Consider the following 6,866-nt stretch of genomic DNA (forward strand, 5'->3'; position numbering starts at 1 on the left):
ACCCTATTTCTAAATAAGGTCTATTCACAGGTACTTGAGTTAGGACTTGGACATTGGTTGGGGAGGGGGGATATACAATTCAACCCACTTAAGTATTATTACAGGGTGTGTGTGTGTGTGTGTGTGTGTGTGTGTGTGTGTGTGTGTTGTTTCAGTTCCTAAAAATGGTGTTTCAAACCATTTTGTGCTATTTATTCAAATGTAAGTCATTCTTGGAATATCTACAAGTTGCTGTGGAGAGAGATCAAATACTGGGAGCCCTGGTCTGAATTCTTAAGTTATGAAGGGCACAGACATAAATACAGCTAAATTTAAGTTGAAATGTGGTAAGTACTATGGAATATTTGTCAGAGTTCCATAGGAACCTGGAGAGACATTAGAGAAAGACTTATTGAACAGAATGTCATTTGGATTTCCCTTTGAAGGAGTATCAGCTTTTGAGTGGCAAAAATAGGATAAGAAACAGTATAAATAAGTGCAGAGATGGACTTTGGTTAAGGGGAAGTTCAAGAGGTACAGAGAATGGCACAGTTTGTGGAGGTAGGTCATAAACATGAGAATTAACATTGGAAAACATGACTACAGGTATCCAAATAGGTGCTATATATATCATCAGAGAAATGAGATTGTTTTGGACTGCAATATTTGCTAGGTTGTACCTTGAAGAGTGGGTTAGCTTAAATATACTGGCTAAGGGAGAGAAAAGCTCAGTTCAAACTGAAGGAATAGAGGAAGAATAGTCCTGGAGTTGACATTGAACACCTGACTTGGTATTTTGGTGTCTGTTTAATTCCAAGAGGCTATTAGGAGGAAAATGTGAAATGGAGTTGCCTTCATCCCTTAGTGTTCTCTTTGCTGGGAAGATAAGAATGTTTATGTTCAGCTATTTAAAGGGGTCAGAGTGGCAAGAGGATTTGAGAAGGGAGAGGTTAACTTTTTTCCTGGGGCGTGGCTCTGGAGGACATTTGAGAGAAAAGAATTATTAGGGAAGACTTACTGAAGGGGTTTAAACTGGAACATGAATGGTGTGAACCTGTAGAGAAGGGAGTGGGCATTGCAGAGTGCAGGAGAAGCAAGGTCATTAAGCCTACTCAAAGAAAACAGGATGTGAGGTGGGTGAGGCTGGAAAAGATCAGGATTTTGATGGGCCTGCTGTGGTAGGACCGGCCATGCTTTAGTGTGTTTTGAGATTACTTTGGCGCTAGTATGTAGGATCACTTAGAAATGGTGTGAGTGCCAAACCTAGATTTACATGTAGGTAAATTTGAGGTAGTAGAAGCAGTGGGAGTGTTGGGAATATGAGAGTGATTAGGGAGCTGAGCTGACAGTACTTGGTGACTGAGCAGGTAAGAGGTCTTTTAAGTTTTGAGAACCTGGGAAGCTAGTGATATTAAATGGAGCAGAAGAGGAGCAGGCCTACTTAGAGAACAGTAAAGACGGAAGATAGGCTTGGTTGGAATAAAAAGTTCATGCTTGAAAGTAATGGAAGAAGTAAAGAAGTGGATGGAGTAGGACCATGTTACCATGTTACCATGCTCATCACCATTCATTAAGCAAAGACCTAAAACTTGAGTAAGTTTCTTCGTGGTGGTACTGTGGCAGATGTGTAGAAAATTTTCAGTAAAAATATGAGGGTTTTCTGTCGTAGGTACTATCATAGAGAAATAGTTTAGAGCAAATTTATGGTGTTAGCTGAACAAAAGCAAGTAATACCTGTATTTATCCTGGGAAACTTGTGTTTTATTCTGAAGCAAAAGCACTTGGAGGTGTTTCCAAGAGAATACTTGTGGGGCTTTTTAGGAAGACACTATAATGTGGATTCAGAAGTCTGTTTTGTGCTCCAAAGTGGTGGTGCATAAAAAGCAGGTTGTAATAAAAATCATAATTGGAAATAATTTCTGAGAAGAATATTGAAAATAATGTGCAGATAGTTTGATTTTTAAAATGAATAAGGAAAAGACTGTCCTGGAAAGAAATTAATGATAATACTTAAAATATTTATAAGATATTCATAGTGATAGTAAAGTGTCAGGTGGTTTTCTTGGCTAACACTAAAAAAGCATTAGAATATTTCAGGTAATTACTGAATCTGACCTCATTGAAAAATTACACTATTTTGTGTTTGGTATTAAGAAGTATAAACTTAGGGGGCGCCTGGGTGGCTCAGTCGTTAAGCGTCTACCTTCGGCTCAGGGCGTGATCCCGGCGTTCTGGGATCGAGCCCCACATCAGGCTCTTCTGCTGGGAGCCTGCTTCTTCCTCTCCCACTCCCCCTGCTTGTCTCTCTCTCACTGGCTGTCGCTCTCACTGGCTGTCTCTGTGTCAAATAAATGAATGAAATCTTTAAAAAAAAAAAAAAAAGTATAAATTTAGGTTTAGAAAATGACAAGCATTTTGCTATAGCCTGGTAATAGGGAACCTTGAAAACTAACTAAATATTACAATTAACAAGTAATTCATCCTATTTATTTATTTATTTATTTATTTATTTATTTCAGAGAGCACACAAAGGGAGAGGGAGAAGCAGGGTCCCTGCAGTTAGCTCAACAAAGGGCTCGACCCCAGGACCCTGGGATCATTGGGATCACTGGGACATGACCTGAACCAAAGGCAGACTCAACTGACCTAGCCACGCAGGCGCCCCAATTCATCCCTTTTATAAGTAAACTGCAGTAGTGTCCAGTTCTGCATTTTCTTGTTATAGAAATTATTCTCACCTGGGGTGAAGTGTACTCCTTTTCCTAAGCCTGACTTGGAGGAAATAATGCTAATGTTTCTAACATATTGCTTTTCTGCTTAACCCCAAATTGTTTCTCATCTGGCACCAAAAGGGAGAAATTAGTGAAGCAGTCCTAAGAGAATGAAGCTGTGGCTTAGAAGAAAAGGGCATTGGAGGTGGTAGATGAGAAAAACAAGGGAGGAAATCTTTTATCAATTTTTTTTCCTAAAAGGAAAAGCTTTACTATTTTCTAACTATGATATACAAATATTTTAATAAAAAATTCATACAACACAAAACTCTGAAAATCTTCCATTCTACAGTTCAGAGATAATGATATACAAATATAGCCTTAAACTTGTAGACTTTTTATTTTTACTACTAAAAGATCATTCATGTTTTGAAACTTCACATTTCACTTAATAAAACAGTGGGCCTCATCTTTACATTAACAAATACTGTGTTTTAGGTCTTGTGCTGGGTGTGGTGGATAGAATAGACATATTCTCTGCCTAAAGAGATTAGAGTCTAGTAGAGGGTTTGTATACGTTAATTGTGATACATTGTGGTCAGTGCTTTGAAACAGACGTGTAGAGAGCACATGAGGAGGACACAACCTAAGTTTGAGGGATCTGGCTAAATTCCTGGAGCAATGAATGACAAAGCTGACTTAGAAAAATGAGTGATGAGTCCTGAATACTAGTCTTTCTCTCGTTTCTGTCAGCTCTTGATGGGCAGATTCTTTGCTTTGTGTCCAAAGTACTAGACATAGTAATGCTCAAATTTTTCTTATTCTAAAATATTAAACCTTGCCCTAGAATATTGTGATAATTGCAACTTGTATTAGATGCTTTGAAGATATAAAAGTATTGCATTCTGATCTTCCCTTGGGTGCCAAAAAGGAAACACTCTCCTTTGATAATATATGGGCCATTTGCATGTTTTTTAAACTTTCCCGGTTTCCCTGTCTTACAGACTAGTCTTTGTTCATCCTTTTCTCCTTTGCTGTATCTCTAAGGGATAGTGGAGTAGCAATTGCTAGCACGTTTTTAAATTTATGTCCCTTTGGCATTTAAGAATTTACAGTAGCTTATATTATATTCAGTAAGTTGCTTCTCAGTTGTATCTGCTATATATGCCTTAATTCTAAGATCCTGTATGGCAAAAAGACTTTGTTACTTTTATGGGTGAAGGAATCAGTCATTCTCTGTTCAAGATTTTCATTATATACCTGTATGTCTGGATTGCCCACTGAAAAGTCAGCATTTGAAAAAGTAAAGACTAGCTTCTCTGTTGAGATTCCCTGAATGCTGATTCTGCAACATTGGGAAGTAGATGCGGTTTTCCCCTGGCGGTATTCTGATACTTCATTGTAGTATAACCTCTGGACACTATTTTAGAATTCCAGAAGAAAAAGGTTGACTTTTCTTTCATATTTCATGTAAAAACAATCAAGTTCAATTCCTTAAGCTCCCTGAAGTATATAGTGTTTCCCCTTTCTACTAATAATTCTGAAGGATTGAAGTAACACCTGAAATGTCAATCTGTTTCTAACTTAGAATATTTTTATTTTATTTGAAAGGAGTTAAATTATATCACTCGTTCCTGGCTTCATTCAGAAATATGTACATATATATACCAACACACTAATAATGTCTGTTTCAGGTATAATATCCATCTGTTGCCATTTTGTTTCAAATTTTAATTTTGGAATACATATTCACAGGTTGCAAAACACACACAAACACAGACATGCAGTGAGTCCCTGTTACTCCTCTGTTTCCTTCAATGGTAACATTTTGCATATAGTACAATGTCAAATCAAGAAAATTGATGTTGGTACAATCCAGAGTTTATTCAGATTTCTCCAATTTTACAAGCATTCATTTGTGTGTTTAGTTACGTGTAATTTTATACATAGATTTGTGCAACTAACACAAGATACATAATTGTTTCATCAGAAGGCTGCCACAGCCACTTTCCCTTTCTTCCTTCCATTCCTAACACCTGGCAATCACTAATCTGTTTTCCATCTAATTTTGTTATTTTAAGAATATTACATAAAAAGAATCATATAGTATGTAACCTTTTTAAAATCCCTCCCCCACAAAAATCCTTGAGGTCCATCCAGATTATTACATGTATCCATAATTCCTTTTTGTTGCTGCATAGTATTATGTGGTATGGATGTATGAAAGTTTAACCATTCACTTTTTGGGTTTTTTTAGGGGGGCAGGGTAAAGAAAATCTTAAGCAGGCTCCACGCCCAGTGTTTATGAGCCTGACGTGAGGCTCCATCTCACGCCCTTGAGATCATGACCTGAGCCGAAATCAAGAGTCGGATGTTCGACTAAGCCACCCAAGCACCCCCTTACCATTCGCTCTTTGAAGGGCATGTGGGTTATTTGTAGTCTGAGGCTGTTAGATATGAAGCTGCTACATGTATAGCTTTTTACGTGCACACTTATTTCTCAGGGATAAGTGTCCCAAGAATATAAATGCTGGGTTGCATGGTAAATGCATGTTTAATTTTATAAGAAACTGCTAAAATATTTTCCAGTGACTACCATTTTATATCCTACCCACAATGTATAAGTGATCTAATTTTTCTTGCATCCTTGCCAGCATTAGGTAACTTTTTAGAAATTTTAGTTGATACAAAAATGTTACCTTAGTTTCAGCTGTTGGTAACTTTTAATCGTTTGGGTAGTGATACTTCATTATGGTTTTATTTTTATTTTTTTAAAGATTTTATTTGAGAGTGTGCGAGCATCCGCACAAGCAGGGTGAAGGGCAGAGGCAAAAGCAGACTCCCTGCTGAGCAGGGAGCCCAATGGGGAACTCCATCCCAGGTCCCCAGGATCATGCCCTGAGCTGAAGGCAGACGCTTAACCGACTGAGCCACCCAGGCACCCATCATTATGCCTTTAACTTGAATTTCCCTAGTAACTAATGATGTTGAACATCTTTTCATGTGCTCCACATATTTCTTCATTTTTTTTTGCCCATTTTATAACTGATTTGTCTTTTTACTTTGAGCTTTGAGAATTCTTTATGCAGTTGACCCTTGAACAACATGAGTTTGAACTGTATATGGTCAACTGTATATTCTAGCCCTTTTTTCAGATGGATAGTTTGCATATATTTTCTCCTTTATTGCTTGCTTTTTCAACCCCATAACAGGGCCTTTGGTGGTGCAAAAGTTTTTACTTCTGATGAGTTCTGGTTTATCAGTTTTTCTTTTTATGCATCATGCATTTACTGTCAAGTGTGAAAATTTTGTCTAGCCCTAGCCCTTCTAGGTCCTGAACATTTTTAAATTTTTTTTTGAAAAGCTTTGCAGTTTTCTGGGATGCCTAGGTGGCTCAGTGTTTAAGCGGCTGCCTTTGGCTCAGGTCATGATCCCAGGGTCCTGGGATCGAGTCCCACATCAGGCTCCCTGTTCAGTGGGGAGCCTGCTTCCCCCTCTGCTTGCCTCTCCCCCTGCTTTTGTTCTCTCTCTGACAAAAAAATAAAATCTTTTGAAAAAAATTAAAAAAGCTTTGCTATTTTCTTACATTTAAGTTCATGTTTTTACCTGTTTAAGCCAACTGCTATAGCACAATTTAAAAGGCTGCCTTTTTTTTTTTTTTTAAGATTCTATTTATTTGAGAGAGACAGAACGAGCAGTGGGGAGGGGCAGAGGGAGAGAGAGAGAGAGAAGCAGACTCCCCACTGAGCAGGGAGCCCGATGTGGGGCTCGATTCCAGGACCCTGGAGATCATGACCTGAGCTAAAGGCAGATGCTCAACTGACTGAGCCACCGAGGTGCCCCTAAAAAGCTGTCTTTTCTGTATTGCTTTTGCACCTTTGCCAAAAATCAGTTGTAGTTTTTTGGTGTATTTCTGGAATCCCTGTCCCATTCTATGTGGTATCCCTCCACCAGTATCACACAGTGTTGATCATTGTAGACTTTATTCTTCTTAAAAATTGTCTTAGTCCTTTTGTTCTGTTCTTAGTCTTTTGCATTTCCATATACATTTTAGCGTAAGCTTGTCTCTGTCTACAAGAAAATCTTGCTGGGGGTGCCTGGGTAGCTCAGTCGGTTAAACATCCCACTCTTGATTTTAACTCAGGTCATGATCTCAGGGTCGTGAGATCAAGCCCT

This window comes from Ursus americanus, chromosome 12 (genome assembly GCF_024610735.1).
Source record: "Ursus americanus isolate L20-20 chromosome 12, mUrsAme1.1.p, whole genome shotgun sequence".
NCBI lineage: Eukaryota > Metazoa > Chordata > Mammalia > Carnivora > Ursidae > Ursus > Ursus americanus.